This window comes from Oncorhynchus nerka, linkage group LG21 (assembly GCF_034236695.1).
Source record: "Oncorhynchus nerka isolate Pitt River linkage group LG21, Oner_Uvic_2.0, whole genome shotgun sequence".
Lineage (NCBI taxonomy): Eukaryota > Metazoa > Chordata > Actinopteri > Salmoniformes > Salmonidae > Oncorhynchus > Oncorhynchus nerka.
Genome location: NC_088416.1, coordinates 32,539,876 through 32,556,702, shown reverse-complemented (window position 1 = coordinate 32,556,702; position 16,827 = coordinate 32,539,876). Strand labels below are relative to the sequence as shown.

Below are 16,827 nucleotides of genomic sequence, written 5' to 3'. Positions count from 1 at the left end.
ACCAACCATTGTCCTCTCATAACAGCCGATGCAGACCATGGGATATTAGGATGACATGTTTCCCAGGCTGAGTGGGAGAGATAGGAGGATGAAATCTAAATAGATTCAACCCTGGGGGAATCTGTGGGAATGCACCCCATATAGCAATCTGTCAACTTGAGAGAGAGAGGGGGGGGTAGAGATGGAGAGAAATGTCAGATTTTCCTATTCATTAATGGTCCTGGAAAGGAATTTATTGGACATTCAACATCTCTTTTATTGGCCAATTTGAGAAGATAGGATCATAAAAAGAGTGGGAAATGTACTGAGTCTCTTTTCTCTGTGAGAAAAAGGGGGAAATGGTCTGTCTGATAAACCCAATAGGCTCCAATTTCAACCTTCTATTATATTTTTCGCTAAGGCTGCACATTCCATTTCCTGACAAATAGAGAGCTGCATGGGCCTTACAGTAGACCATCACATTCACATATACCAATAAACAAACACTAGAACACACACACACACACACACACACACACACAGCATTTCAACCTTTAGAAACAGAGCCTAACTTGGCTTTATCACAGCTCCAATTTGTTTCTGATTGACAATTACTGTCAGTCTCATGCGGTTTCATCAACATTCACAAGACACATTCCCTGTGGTGACTGAATGCAGTAATTCAATACTCCATGACACCAATTAGTGAGGTAAATAATAGCGTGGGCAGAAGAGGCAGAATCCCATCCTCTCTCACTGATCTCCAGTCTACCCTAAGCCGCTTTCTTCAAAACTCCAGTTTGAGATCACAGGGAAGCGCTAAGTCTTCAGTGCAGCTCTAACTCGGACGCTTCCCCACAGTGAGGAATATGTGTTCAATAACAGAAGCCACACCATATGCTGCTGCCTGTCCAATTTCTCTCAGCCTCACGTCTGCACTGGCAGGAATCGACAATATCCGATATCTGCAGTCCGACTTAAACACTGCAATTTAGACCAGGCCGGGTGAAACTGGGAAAGGGTAAATGATAAAAGGAGAGGCAGGGACTGGGTCCTCCAAGACGTTTATGGCATTTACTCCCAGATTGATCCATCTGCTCTCTTAACTCCAGCAGTCACACCTGGCCGACTTGAAAATCAATAGCGTTATCTTTTCAGATGGATAAATAAAGCCTTGGTTAGACCGGATGTTGCTCTGTGGCCCAGCCAGCCACTGCTATCAGTCTGGGGTCAGTGAGCTAGGAGAGGAACACAAACGCTGTCTGGGGTCAGTGAGCTGGGAGAGGAATACAAACGCTGTCTGTCTGGGGAGGGTGAGCTGGGAGAGGAACACAAACGCCGTCTGTCTGGGGAGGGTGAGCTGGGAGAGGAACACAAACGCTGTCTGTCTGGGGTCAGTGAGCTGGGAGAGGAACACATACGCCGTCTGTCTGGGGTCAGTGAGCTGGGAGAGGAACACAAACGCCGTCTGTCTGGGGTCAGTGAGCTGGGAGAGGAACACATACGCTGTCTGTCTGGGGTCAGTGAGCTGGGAGAGGAACACAAACGCTGTCTGTCCGGGGTCAGTGAGCTGGGAGAGGGACACATAAACGCTGTCTGTCTGGGGTCAGTGAGCTGGGAGAGGAACATATAAACACAGTCTGTCTGGCTGGAACTCCAGTCCACAGGGAGACAGGAGGCTTATCAGGGTGAGACCAAACACACTGTGTGGGAATGAACCCTGAGATGGACTGCCTTATACATGGTTACACATCACCTAAAAAGGTAAGACGGTATAAATAGAGATGGGTTATAAGATATGTGTGACATGAGTGCCAGAGAATTTAAGCTTGTTTGTTCATCCAAATGTGTGTGCAAAAAACATCTCAAAGTGGGAAAAATATCATGATGTCACAACAAGTCACATGACTCTCAATAAATATATGTCACAGGACTAGAGCATTCGTGAGGGGATTAAGAATTGACAGAACAGTTCAAATGGCCACAGTACGGTTCTCCCTGGAGCTATCCATGGTGCTGAAAAAGTCCTCTCTCATGCATGACTTTATATACTCTGAGCCAGAGGAAGAAGTTATGAACCACTAGTCTGAATACTGTGATAGGTCCCATACTTACATATTGATATAGACATAGATAGAACATGACATCATCTGACTCACCCCTGCAGCTCCTTGAGCGAGACAGAGATCTTGAGGTTGTGTCCCAGGACGTGCAGGGCTGTGAGGATGTCGGCCCACTGGACCATCTCCCCCAGAGGACCTCCCTTCAGGACCTTGGGGCTGAACACGTCCCCTGACTCCTCTGTCAGGAAGCCTACGTGCACCAGGATCTGAGAGAGAAAAAAAAAGACGTTTGAGGGGTTGCAACCATAGGATTGAAGAGTTTCCAGTCTCATTCTGATGAGCTCCCAACTAATAGGACTGATCCATGGTTCTTATCCATAGCTATCTCTATTAGCTTCATTCATGTCTGTACATCTCAGATCCCCCCCAAACCACTGGTCTTGAAATAGAGCTGAATCGAGATAAGAGACAAACAAACTGAATATTTATGCTAAAAGACAGGAAGAGTAGTAATGCAAGCCATGAAACATTCGTCCCCAAGCAAATCTTGGAAAACACCATTTTTGAATCTGAATAGTGATTGACCTGCTGAAGATAATTAATATGCCTAATGGTACAAGACTGTTTTAATTGCTGATGGGAGAGGATGGGACTTCCAGCCTGTTAACTGTGTAATGAAATCAGACTGTGATTTCTCAACAGATGGCAGCCTTCAATTCTTCTCCAGTTACTTTTGACTCGCAAAACTTTCTCATCTTACTTCTAAAGAGTAAAGTAGCTAACCACTCTGGGGTTCGTGCTCCAAACTAGTTTAACCATTCTCACTAAAGACGGGAGAAAACGAAGGACACAGTGAAGGCAGCCAACACAGACCCATTGAATATTGCACAATGCAGGGAAATTGCTAGAGGACAAGATGACTGCACAGTGCATACTCAATACAAAGAGGGAAATCGATGATAATCAATTGCGATTTATTGCTCTGCTTTTGTTAAGAGTGGACGCAACACAAATGTCTCGCCATGACCAGACAGAAGTACCTCAACAGGCCCCCTGCATCTATGATGCCAGTGAATCCTCATGTCACTGTAGTGCCAGGGTACTCATGCCAGCCACACAATACTTGTCACATCACCATAACTACATGAAATAATTCATTTTCAAATGACTACAAAAGGAATTGGAAGTTTAAAAAGTTGTCTACAGCAATTTTGCCTTTGTGAAAGCACAGTTCAGTGTAGAGAGAAAAAGACAGAGAAAAAAATCAAGGTTGCAGACAGAGAGGAGAGAGACAGGTGGGGTAGACGGCTGCTGTCTAGTTCCTCTGTGAAGACTCCCTTCAACGAGTCTATTTCCATCGGCAGATTATCGTCCTCTCATCTGCGTTTTCACAGCAGCACAGCAGTTCCTCCTCGAAACACTGTTCTGTTCTGTCAGAGACGCTGCAGCCAAGCACAGAGGGGCCAGGTAATGGACAGTAGCTATTACTGTTGAACACACCGTTAAAAAAATAACAAAGAGACTCTTCTTTTTGGAGGCTGATCAAGAAACAGGCTTGGGAAGTATGCTGTGTGTTGACAGCGCTGGTGCTGGCTTATCCAAGCTAATAGTTCTCTAAAGAGAGACTGATGAAAAGAAGAATCCTATTTATATACGTTCTGAAAGCATCTCTTGGCCAAAGACCAGACTGGCCTGCTTTCCCAAAGCAAAGCAAACACCTATCAATCACTGCGTCTCATGTTCACTCAGGCGTTTGAAGTTATGAGCCTCTTTTTAACTAGAGAAGGATTAAAAGGAGTGGGGTTTGCACAAATAGAATGCTCGGAGTGGTAAACTCAAAGAATACTGCAGTCAATCTATACCTTTCCCAGCCTTGGTTTTGTGAATAATTCAAGCTTCAAGGTTTTAACGCTGTGTGCACAAGTAGAGTGAAATGCCTTTCTTGCAAGCTCCAAATACAACAATGTAGTAATCAATATCAATGTAGCACTAAAAATAACAAGGTAGAACAGAAACCCATGATAAATAAAAATAGGAAGAACACAGTTTATAACGGGTCAGTTCCATATTTCCGATGTGCAGGGATACTGGTAGATATAGAGGTACGGTGACTAGACATCAGGATGATAGGCAGAGTAGCAGCAGCGCAAATTATGATTGCATGTGTGCGTGAGTGTGCATAGGTGTCAGTCTTGATTCCCCGGTACCGCTTGCCGTGCAGAAGCAGAGAGAACAGTCTATGGCTTGGGTGGCTGGAGTCTTTAATGATATTCCGAGCCTTCTTTTCATACTGCCTGATATAGAGGTTCTGGATGGCAGGGAGCTCGGCCCCAGTGATGTACTGGGCTATCCGAATCACCCTCTGTACCGCCATGGTGCTGTTTCCAGACCACCTTACCTCTGATGCAGCTATTCAAGATGCTCTCAATGGTGCAGCTGTAGAACGTTTTGAGGATCTGTCATGAGGGCCCATGCCAAACCTTTTCAACCTCCTCCCTTCTCTCAGCACATATCCAAGCTGCAGGCTAAGGTTAAATCTAGACTTGGTTTCCTCTATCGTTATCGCTCCTCTTTCACCCCAGCTGCCAAACTAACCCTGATTCAGATGACCATGCTACCCATGATAGATTACGGAGATGTCATTTATAGATTGGCAGGTAAGGGTGTTCTCGAGCAGCTAGATGTTCTTCGGCCATCATATTTGCCACCAATGCTCCTTATAGGACACATCACTGCACTCTATACTCCTCTGTAAACTGGTCATCTCTGTATACCTGTCACAAGACCCACTGGTTGAAGCTTATTTATAAAACCCTGTTAGGCCTCGCTCCCCCCTATCTGAGATATCTACTGCAGCCCTCATCCTCCACATACAACACCCGTTCTGCCAGTCACATTCTGTTAAAGCTCCCCAAAGCACACACATCCCTGGGTTGCTCCTCTTTTCAGGTCGCTGCAGCTAGTGACTGGAAAGAGCTGCAACAAGCACTCAAACTGGAAGGTTTTATCTCAATCTCTACATTCAAAGACTAAATCATGGACACTCTTACTGACACGTGTGGCTGCATAGTCTTCTTTGCCTAACAAAGTTTGTGCTGCTACTATGTTGTGCTGCTGCAATGTTGTTGCTATGTTGTGCTGCTGCAATGTTGTTGCTATGTTGTGTTGTCATGTTTTTTTTAACCTTTATTTAACTAGGCAAGTCAGTTAAGAAAAAATCTTATTTACAATGACAGTCTACCGGGGAACAGTGGGTTAACTACCTTGTTCAGGAGCAGAACAACATATTTTTTACATTGTCAGCTCGGGGATTCGATCCAGCAACCTTTTGGGTACTGGCCCAACGCTCTAACCACTAGGCTACCTGCCGCCCCTGCTGTGTTGTTGTTGTGTTTCTACCATGTTGTGTTGCCATGTCGTGTTGCTACCATGTTGTGTTGTCACCATGTTGTGTTGTTGTGTTGTTACCATGTGTTGTGTTGTGGTGTTGTTACCATGTTGTGTTGTCATGTCGTGTTGCTCCCATGTTGTGTTGTCACCATGTTGTGTTGTTACCATGTGTTGTGTTGTGGTGTTGTTACCATGTTGTGTTGTCACCATGTTGTCATGTTGCATTTTTACCATGTTGTGTTGTCATGTCGTGTTGCTACCATGTTGTGTTGTCACCATGTTGTGTTGTTGTGTTGTTACCATGTGTTGTGTTGTGTTGTTGTTACCATGTTGTGTTGTCATGTCGTGTTGCTCCCATGTTGTGTTGTCACCATGTTGTGTTGTTGTGTTGTTACCATGTGTTGTGTTGTGGTGTTGTTACCATGTTTTGTTGTCATGTTGTGTTGTTACCATGTTGTCATGTTGCATTTTTACCATGTTGTGTTGTCATGTTGTGTTGTTACCATGTTGTGTTGTCATGTTGTGTTGCTACCATGTTGTGTTGTCATGTTGTGTTGCTACCATGTGTTGTCCCCATGTTGCGTTGTCATGTTGTGTTGTCACCATGTTGTGTTGTCACCATGTTGTGTTGTCATGTTGTGTTGTCACCATGTTGTGTTGTCACCATGTTGTGTTGTCACCATGTTGTGTTGTCACCATGTTGTGTTGTCATGTGTTGCTACCATGTGTTGTCACCATGTGTTGTCACCATGTTGTGTCACCATGTTGTGTTCTGTTGTTGCCATGTTGTTGTCTTAGGTCTCTCTTTATGTAGTGTTGTGGTGTCTCTTGTCGTGATGTGTGTTTTGTCCCTGCAGGAGGCCTTTTGCCTCTTGGTAATCCATCATTGTAAATAAGAATTTGTTCTTAATTGACTTGCCTAGTTAAATAAAGATTCAATAAAAATATGTAAATAAAAGTTGGAAGAGGCAATGTTGCACCTTCTTCACGGCTGTGCATGTGTGAATGGACCATTTTAAAGTCCTTAGTGAGTTGGACACAGAGGAACCTAAAGCTCTCGACCCGCTCCACTGCAGCCCCATCGATGTGTTGATCAGCTCCTTGGTCTTACTGTCGTTGAGGGAGAGATTGTTGTCCCGGCAACACACTGCCAGGTCACTGACCTCCTCCCTGTAGGCTGTCTCATCGTCGCCAGTGATCAGGCCTACCAACGTTGTGTCGTCAGCAAACTTGATGGTTGTGTTGGAGTAGTGCACGGCCACGCAGTCATGGGTGAACAGGTAGTACAGGAGGGGACTAAGCACACACCAGTGTGGGGCCCCATGTTGACGGTCAGCATGGCAGAGGTGATGTTGGCGACCCTCAACATCTGGGGGGGGCCCGTCAGGAAGTCCAGGATCCAGTTGCGAGGGAAGTGTTCAGTCCCAGCGTCCTTAGCTTGGTGACAAACTTTTAGTGGACAATGTTGAACGCTGAGCTGTAGTCAGTGAACAGCATTCTCACGTAGGCATGCCTCTTATCTTGGTGGGTGAGGGCAGTGTGGAGTGCAATTGAGATTAAGTTGTCTTTGGATCTGTTGGGTATGCAAATTGGGGTGGATCTATGGTGTCTGGGATGATGGAGTTGATGTGTGCCATAATTAGCCTTTCAAACCACTTCAGGGCGGTAGTCATTATGGCTTGAAGCCTTAGAGTTCTTGGGAACAGGAACGAGGATAGTGAATATGCCTGCCAGCTGATCTGCGTATGCTCTGAGAACATGCCCTTGAGTACTGTCTGGCCCTGCGTCCTTGAGAGTGTTGACCTGATTAAAGATCTTACTCACGTTGGCCTCGGAGAACGAGAAAACCCAGTTCTCTGGGTGGGTGGGGGCCCTCGCGCATGAAACGTTGTTATGGTCGAAGCGTGCACAAAATGCCTTGAGTTCGTCTGGAAGAGAGGCATCGTTGGATAGAGAGCGTCTTCCTTTGTAATCCGTAATGGACTGTAGGTCGGAGCCTGTATAGTATTATTCCACCTTACACCTTATCGTCCTTTTGATATTTTGCGTAGCGTGACTTCTTGTACTTGTTCCTTTCCTCAGCCGTAGCCTCAGGGTTGTAGCCGTAGCCTCAGGGTTGCAGCCGTAGCCTCAGGGTTGCAGCCGTAGCCTCAGGGTTGCAGCCGTAGCCTCAGGGTTGCAGCCGTAGCCTCTGGGTTGCAGCCGTAGCCTCTGGGTTGCAGCCGTAGCCTCTGGGTTGCAGCCGTAGCCTCTGGGTTGCAGCCGTAGCCTCAGGGTTGCAGCCGTAGCCTCAGGGTTGCAGCCGTAGCCTCAGGGTTGCAGCCGTAGCCTCAGGGTTGCAGCCGTAGCCTCAGGGTTGCAGCCGTAGCCTCAGGGTCAGGGTTGTAGCCGTAGCCTCTGGGTTGTAGCCGTAGCCTCTGGGTTGTAGCCGTAGCCTCTGCGATAGCCCTGTGTGCGGTATCCTTTGTCCCCCATCCTTTCTCTTAGCGCCAACCTCAGTGTTAATCCAGGGCTTTTGTTTGGGGAAGCAGCGACCCTTCACTACGGGGACGAAGCAGCGACCCTTCACTACGGGGACGAAGCAGCGACCCTTCACTACGGGGACGAAGCAGCGACCCTTCACTACGGGGGACGACCCTTCAACGGGGCAGCGACCCTTTCACCCTTCACTACGGGGACGAAGCAGCGACCCTTCACTACGGGGACGAAGCAGCGACCCTTCACTACGGGGACGAAGCAGCGACCCTTCACTACGGGGACGAAGCAGCGACCCTTCACTACGGGGACGAAGCAGCGACCCTTCACTACGGGGACGAAGCAGCGACCCTTCACTACGGGGACGAAGCAGCGACCCTTCACTACGGGACGAAGCAGCGACCCTTCACTACGGGACGAAGCAGCGACCCTTACGGGGACGAAGCAGCGACCCTTCACTTCACCCTTACGGGGAAGCAGCGACCCTTCACTACGGGGAGAAGCAGCGACCCTTCACTACGGGGACGAAGCAGCGACCCTTCACTACGGGGACGAAGCAGCGAACCTTCACTACGGGGACGAAGCAGCGACCCTTCACTACGGGGACGAAGCAGCGACCCTTCACTACGGGGACGAAGCAGCGACCCTTCACTACGGGGACGAAGCAGCGACCCTTCACTACGGGGACGAAGCAGCGACCCTTCACTACGGGGACGAAGCAGCGACCCTTCACTACGGGACGAAGCAGCGACCTTCACTACGGGACGAAGCAGCGACCCTTCACTACGGGGACGAAGCAGCGACCCTTCACTACGGGGGCAGCGACCCTTCGAAGCAGCGACCCTTCACTACGGGACGAAGCAGCGACCCTTCACTACGGGGACGAAGCAGCGACCCTTCACTACGGGGACGAAGCAGCGACCCTTCACTACGGGGACGAAGCAGCGACCCTTCACTACGGGGACAACGTCGTGACCCTTCACTACGGGGACAACGTCGTGACCCTTCACTACGGGGACAACGTCGTGACCCTTCACTACGGGGACAACGTCGCCGATGCATGTCCTTATGAAGCCGGTGACGGAGGTGGTTCGCTCGTCAATGTAATGTTATTCACTTCACTGTGAAAGGAAAATCAGCACAGGTACTGTTTAATCCATCTAGTGCACTGCAGATAGGCACAGGCATGTGCACACACACATGCCAATATTATTCTGAGGTTGATTTATAACCGTTTATGACATTACGAAAAGGTTTTCGACACAAAGGGCAGGCTTGGGGAGATTCTACAGTCATTGTCATTTCATCAGTGATGGTAAAGCAGTGTTCCTGCATTCAGGCTCCTCCACCACTCTGAGAATGTCCCTGTAAATGTCAGGCTGGTTAAAGAGCACGAAAGACAATAAATCCCAGGCCTGCTCTCCTGATAAGGGCTGGTCAGTCTCCTCCTTACAAATCTACTTCTCTCAGCCATTCACAGTAACACCACTCACAGCAAATGGGTCCGTAATCGCTAGTGGAGAAAAACGTCACCACTGTAATGTTCATGAAGGCCACCTCGTCTTGATCCGTCTTTTGTCAACCTTCCATCTTTTTGTCAGTGTCTCGGCCTATTCTTTCGGGAATCAAATATAGCAAACCAAAATGGGCACCTACCTGCACAGCATATTACTGGCCTGCACTGTCATGGGAAGAGATATGGGTGAACTGTCAACCTTTTGACTCATAGCAGACACACAGAAACTCTCTCTCCCTCCACAGTCACGGCACACTCACCCTCTTCTGCTCCCTCCACAGTCACCACACACTCACCCTCTTCTGCTCCCTCCACAGTCACCACACACTCACCCTCTTCTGCTCCCTCCACAGTCACGGCACACTCACCCTCTTCTGCTCCCTCCACAGTCACCGCACACTCACCCTCTTCTGCTCCCTCCACAGTCACCACACACTCACCCTCTTCTGCTCCCTCCACAGTCACCACACACTCACCCTCTTCTGCTCCCTCCACAGTCACCACATACTCACCCTCTTCTGCTCCCTCCACAGTCACCACACACTCACCCTCTTCTGCTCCCTCCACAGTCACCACACACTCACCCTCTTCTGCTCCCTCCACAGTCACCACACACTCACCCTCTTCTGCTCCCTCCATTGACTCCTCAGACGGTCATCTAGCCTGCGTGCAGCCGAGGCCCACTGTGCAGCCAGCCTGCGCATCCTTCTCTTCATGAAACTCAGAGACTCCTTCCCCGTACCCACCTGCTCCAGGAGGGCCCCGATGTCTGACCGGAATGCCGCCTGGAGGACAGGAAAAGGAACATCTACATTTTTTTCCTCCCCTTACTATGTTAATCACTTTGAGCACCTAGAAAAAGCTATATATAAGTCCAATACATTAAACACTTAATTAATACATTTACCACCTCCCCAAACCTGTACAAAACAGCCACATGGTAACCACCAGCCCTACTTGGAGTTGAGTGGAGATGGGTGTTATATGAGTACAGCTCTCCCTGTCATACCCATTCCCCCTGGAGGCAAGGCTCTCAGATAGTGTTGCCTGAGGGACTCCTGCCTCATGCTCATAAACAGGCTGCCTTCATTTCACTCCGCATGTTTCCCAGCCCTTTTTAATCGCTGGATCACAGTGCAATCTGAGCAGCCAAGTGCTAATCAATGTTGTAACTGCATAAGGGAGCACAGAGGACTTATAAATGGCACATAGACAGTCACACAAACCTCTCCGTCTCTCTCTCTCACACACACAGTGGGGACACACAATCCCTCTTTCCTTCCACACACATTCTCTTGCTTATGCCCCCATACAAAATCAATATGAGATGCATTACTTTCGCACTACAAGTTAATTATTGTTTGGAAAGCAACTTGTAGGTGTCTCTGTGAACGCAGAGGAACACCTGAGAGAAGTCACAGGATTAGTCCAGCTGGATCCAGGCAGGTAATTAGAATCCATGATTAAGCTGCACAGATAATTGAAATGAGCAGCCGACCCATTGGTGTGTAGTGTACAGCGCTCCGGGGAGCAGCAACTAACTAGAACACCTGGCCCTGGTGGACTCAGAAATAACTGGAATGCTGCTCTCACAAGAAAAACAGCAACAGCCATGATTCAAGGCAGAGGGAGAATAGACTCTGTGTGACTGTATATCCACACTCCCCTCCCAGGAGACTGTGTGCCAGTCGGATACAGGGAAATTAGAGTGGAGATGAAATACAAAGACTAGTATCATAGACACAAACTCTGTACACACATACACACTATAGCAGCCCTGTAAACAGCCCATGCCAACCCAGCTATCCCACCTGTCTCTTGGGGAAAGGTTTGTGCGTGGGTGTGGTAGTCTGGTTCCTCCAGGTCAGAGGGGGGCAGAACCACTCCACCTCACTCAGGTAGATGAGGAAGGAGCAGTCGGAGCCGTCCACCCCATAGAAGGCATAGCAGGGGTCTGAGGTCCAGCGGGCACGCATCCACTGAGGGAAAAGGTCAAGGCAGACTCAAGTAATGATAAATATATACAGTATCTCTATGTATCAAAGGAGGTCAAAGGGGGTCAAATGTCAGTGTAGAAATGCATGTATTATAGCTAAGGAACCCATGAAATCTGACTTGGACTTGGTCAAGGTCCTTTCATGGATCTGAACACAGCACTAGACATTGATCCTTGTGAAACAAGGCAGGGTTGATTGAAGCTGATCGTAAAGCTGGAGTTGCAGGGTAATAAACAGTCCAAGAGCAAAAGGACATAGGGGCCGTGGGATCAGGAAAACCACTGTGAAATTGCATGACATGCGGACTTACATCCACCTTGCTGGGGCAGTCTGGGTAGTGAGGGTCTTTGGGCACCTCACACTGTCCTGTTGCACCATCCTTAACTGTGGGACAAAAACACATGTATTAACAACAAACACCTCCCTATGGGCAGAATCCTTAAAATACCTGCTCATAACTTTGCTATTCAGTCCTATGGGGATAGTGTGGAGCAGTTGGGGCAGAAACCAGACAAGCTTTTCAACAGGTCATACCTAAAAGGGAGCATATCTTGGCTTTAGCACTAGTCTCTTGTATTAGAGCAGAACTCTCCTGGCCATGGGGATAGAACAGAGTGTTAGACAGGCCATGGGGATAGAACAGAGTGTTAGACAGGCCATGGGGATAGAACAGAGTGTTAGACAGGCCATGGGGATAGAACAGAGTGTTAGACAGGCCATGGGGATAGAACAGAGTGTTAGACAGGCCATGGGGATAGAACAGAGTGTTAGACAGGCTGTTGGGTTAGTTAACTCTACTGGCCATGGGGATAGAACAGAGTGTTAGACAGGCCATGGGGATAGAACAGAGTGTTAGACAGGCCATGGGGATAGAACAGAGTGTTAGACAGGCCATGGGGATAGAACAGAGTGTTAGACAGGCCATGGGGATAGAACAGAGTGTTAGACAGGCCATGGGGATAGAACAGAGTGTTAGACAGGCTGTTGGGTTAGTTAACTCTACTAGCCTTGGGCGTAGAACAGAGTGTTAGACAGGCTGTTGGGTTAGTTAACTCTACTAGCCTTGGGCGTAGAACAGAGTGTTAGACAGGCTGTTGGGTTAGTTAAGTCTAGTGGCCAATGGGGATAGAACAGAGTGTTAGCCAGACTGTTGGGTTAGTTAACTCTACTGGCCATGGGGATAGAACAGAGTGTTAGACAGGCTGTTGGGTTAGTTAACGCTACTGGCCATGGGGATAGAACAGAGCGTTAGACAGGCTGTTGGGTTAGTTAACGCTACTGGCCATGGGGATAGAACAGAGTGTTAGACAGGCTGTTGGGTTAGTTAACTCTACTGGCCATGGAGAAAAAACAGTGTGTTAGACAGGCTGTGGAGTTAGTTAACTCTAGTGGCCATGGGGATAGAACAGAGTGTTAGACAGGCTGTTGGGTTAGTTAACTCTAGTGGCCTTGGGGATAGAACAGAGCGTTAGACAGGCCATGGGGATAGAACAGAGCGTTAGACAGGCTGTTGGGTTAGTTAACTCTAGTGGCCATGGGGATAGAACAGAGCGTTAGACAGGCCATGGGGATAGAACAGAGCGTTAGACAGGCTGTTGGGTTAGTTAACTCTACTGGCCATGGGGATAGAACAGAGCGTTAGACAGGCCATGGGGATAGAACAGAGTGTTAGACAGGCTGTTGGGTTAGTTAACTCTACTGGCCATGGGGATAGAACAGAGTGTTAGACAGGCTGTTGGGTTAGTTAACTCTACTGGCCATGGGGATAGAACAGAGTGTTAGACAGGCTGTTGGGTTAGTTAACTCTACTGGCCATGGGGATAGAACAGTGTTAGACGGGCTGTTGGGTTAGTTAACTCTAGTGGCCATGGGGATAGAACAGAGTGTTAGACAGGCTGTTGGGTTAGTTAACTCTAGTGGCCATGGGGATAGAACAGAGTGTTAGACAGGCCATGGGGATAGAACAGAGCGTTAGACAGGCTGTTGGGTTAGTTAACTCTAGTGGCCATGGGGATAGAACAGAGTGTTAGACAGGCCATGGGGATAGAACAGAGTGTTAGACAGGCTGTTGGGTTAGTTAACTCTAGTGGCCATGGGGATAGAACAGAGTGTTAGACAGGCTGTTGGATTAGTTAACTCTAGTGGCCATGGGGATAGAACAGAGTGTTAGACAGGCCATGGGGATAGAACAGAGCGTTAGACAGGCTGTTGGGTTAGTTAACGCTACTGGCCATGGGGATAGAACAGAGCGTTAGACAGGCCATGGGGATAGAACAGAGCGTTAGACAGGCTGTTGGGTTAGTTAACTCTAGTGGCCATGGGGATAGAACAGAGTGTTAGACAGGCCATGGGGATAGAACAGAGTGTTAGACAGGCTGTTGGGTTAGTTAACTCTAGTGGCCATGGGGATAGAACAGAGTGTTAGACAGGCTGTTGGATTAGTTAACTCTAGTGGCCATGGGGATAGAACAGAGTGTTAGACAGGCCATGGGGATAGAACAGAGCGTTAGACAGGCTGTTGGGTTAGTTAACTCTAGTGGCCATGGGGATAGAACAGAGTGTTAGACAGGCCGTGAGGATAGAACAGAGTGTTAGACAGGCCGTGAGGATAGAACAGAGTGTTAGACAGGCCATGGGGATAGAACAGAGTGTTAGACAGGCCGTGAGGATAGAACAGAGTGTTAGACAGGCCATGAGGATAGAACAGAGTGTTAGACAGGCTGTTGGGTTAGTTAACGCTACTGGCCATGGGGATAGAACAGAGTGTTAGACAGACTGTTGAGTTAGTTAACGCTACTGGCCATGGGGATAGAACAGAGCGTTAGACTGTTAGGCTGTTGGGTTAATTATCAGCCACTTCTGAAAGCCTGGCTTCCCTTGCTGATATCTGATGCCTACTGAGAACAGTGGATAGACAACACTGCGTGGGCTTGATTAATAAAATCACCTCCCTCCCCAGTCTCACTCCTTCATTCCCTCTCCATAGTCTCACTCCTTTCATTCCCTCTCTCCCCAGTCTCACTCCTTCATTCCCTCTCTCCCGTCTCACTCCTTCATTCCCTCTCTCCCCAGTCTCACTCCTTCATTCCCTCTCTCCCCAGTCTCACTCCTTCATTCCCTCTCTCCATAGTCTCACTCCTTCAATCCCTCTCTCCCCAGTCTCACTCCTTTCATTCCCTCTCTCCCCAGTCTCACTCCTTCATTCCCTCTCTCCCCAGTCTCACTCCTTCATTCCCTCTCTCCCCAGTCTCACTCCTTCATTCCCTCTCTCCATAGTCTCACTCCTTCATTCCCTCACTCCTTCATTCCCTCTCTCCATAGTCTCACTCCTTCATTCCCTCTCTCCCGTCTCACTCCTTCATTCCCTCTCTCCCCAGTCTTACTCCTTCATTCCCTCTCTCCCCAGTCTCACTCCTTCATTCCCTCTCTCCCCAGTCTCACTCCTTCATTCCCTCTCTCCCCAGTCTCACTCCTTCATTCCCTCTCTCCCCAGTCTCACTCCTTCATTCCCTCTCTCCCCAGTCTCACTCCTTCATTCCCTCTCTCTATAGTCTCACTCCTTCATTCCCTCTCTCCATAGTCTCACTCCTTTCATTCCCTCTCCATAGTCTCACTCCTTCATTCCCTCTCCATAGTCTCACTCCTTTCATTCCCTCTCCATAGTCTCACTCCTTTCATTCCCTCTCTCCATAGTCTCACTCCTTCATTCCCTCTCTCCATAGTCTCACTCCTTTCATTCCCTCTCTCCATAGTCTCACTCCTTTCATTCCCTCTCTCCCCAGTCTCACTCCTTCATTCCCTCTCTACCCGGCCTTCCTCCCTCGTCGGCAGCCAGCTCCAATTAGCCTAATTAAAGAGAGCGGAAGCTGTTCCTCTACCAGCGTGCCGCCAAGCCTGGGTGAGCGCAATCACAGACAAAGGATTAGCAGCCATTCTGTTTGATTACCATTATAACTACAGCAGTCACAGTGTGGAGCGCTAACACTAGCGGTGTCACTAAATTAGCCAGGGGATTAGGTTCTGGTAGCAAAAACAGTCTCTACAGAATAGGACATGTCTGCTTTACTCAATGACAAGGCAAATAATGACAATATGCAAAGTCTATAATTGGCTTTCTAATTTGTCGGCTAGTGGAGTTAGTCTCGCTTTGCATGTAAGTAGCCTACTGTATCTCTTGCTCAAACAGAACAGGAGCACAATGAACTGAGCAGAGGACAGCTAATAGAAGAAAGCTGACAGTCTCAGATCTTCTTAACTAGAGGGGAATTCATCAGCATACACTGAACATCATGTAGCGTTATTTATAATTATGCTGAGACAGGGAGATAGCTACGCTGCAGGAGGGCTCTCTCTTCACAAAGACAGGAATGGAGACTCATCATCTGAAGTACTGTCATAAATGCTGCCTGTCATGTTCAATAGGGTCTTATAGTGTGGCAGACATACACAACTACCTTTCAAATGTGAAGAGTGGTCAGATGTGTGTGTGTCTCTTGTACCTCTGTTGGTGGCCATGCTGCGCTGTAGGATCTGCTCCACCCTCACAGCCATGTCAGACATGTTCTGGGCGATAGCCTGGATCCTCTCCACCAGACCAATCGGCTGGATCCTGCCAACACACACACACACACACACACACACACACACACACACACACAGGGAAATTACTATCAATCGGGCACATGCAGGCACAGGTGAATAAAGTGTTAGGCATGTCTTCTCTTTCTTACTGATCTGTTCATTTGTGCCATCTCTTTCCCCGTGACAACCCACCGGGCACACACAGGGAATGAAGTGTTAGGCATGTCTTCTCTTTCTTACTGATCTGATCATTTGTGCCATCTCTTTCCCTGTGACAACCCACCGGGCACACACAGGGAATGAAGTGTTAGGCATGTCTTCTCTTTCTTACTGATCTGATCATTTGTGCCATCTCTTTCCCTGTGACAACCCACCGGGCACACACAGGGAATGAAGTGTTAGGCATGTCTTCTCTTTCTTACTGATCTGTTCATTTGTGCCATCTCTTTCCCCGTGACAACCCACCGGGCACACACAGGTTGAATGGATTGTTTTTTTCCTAGTCATTTCAATGAAATTATGTTGAACCAACATGGAATAGATGTTGAATTGATGTCTGTGCCCAGTGGGAATGCACATTCAATCTTTATCCTTTATCTCAATCCTTAAACTCCCTGGAAACATCTAGAAAAACGAAACATAGAAGGCTACTTCTTTCATCTAAGTCCACCCTCCTACAGTATACGCTTACCGTTTCCTCCCAAAAGAGAAGAGCTTCAACAAGTAGAGGAAATGATAATTGTGTGGAACTTGGTTGGAGCGTGAAAAAAAAAAAGCTTTTAAACTCTGACACAATTTATTTGTTGAGGTGAAAAAGTGACTCAGC

The 16,827-nt window shown here is 48.2% G+C and overlaps 1 pseudogene; it reads right to left on the bottom strand.

Moving 5' to 3' along the window:
- LOC115104299 (alpha-1,6-mannosylglycoprotein 6-beta-N-acetylglucosaminyltransferase B-like) overlaps positions 1-16,827 on the bottom strand; it is a 91,538-nt pseudogene that overhangs the window by 52,676 nt on the left and 22,035 nt on the right.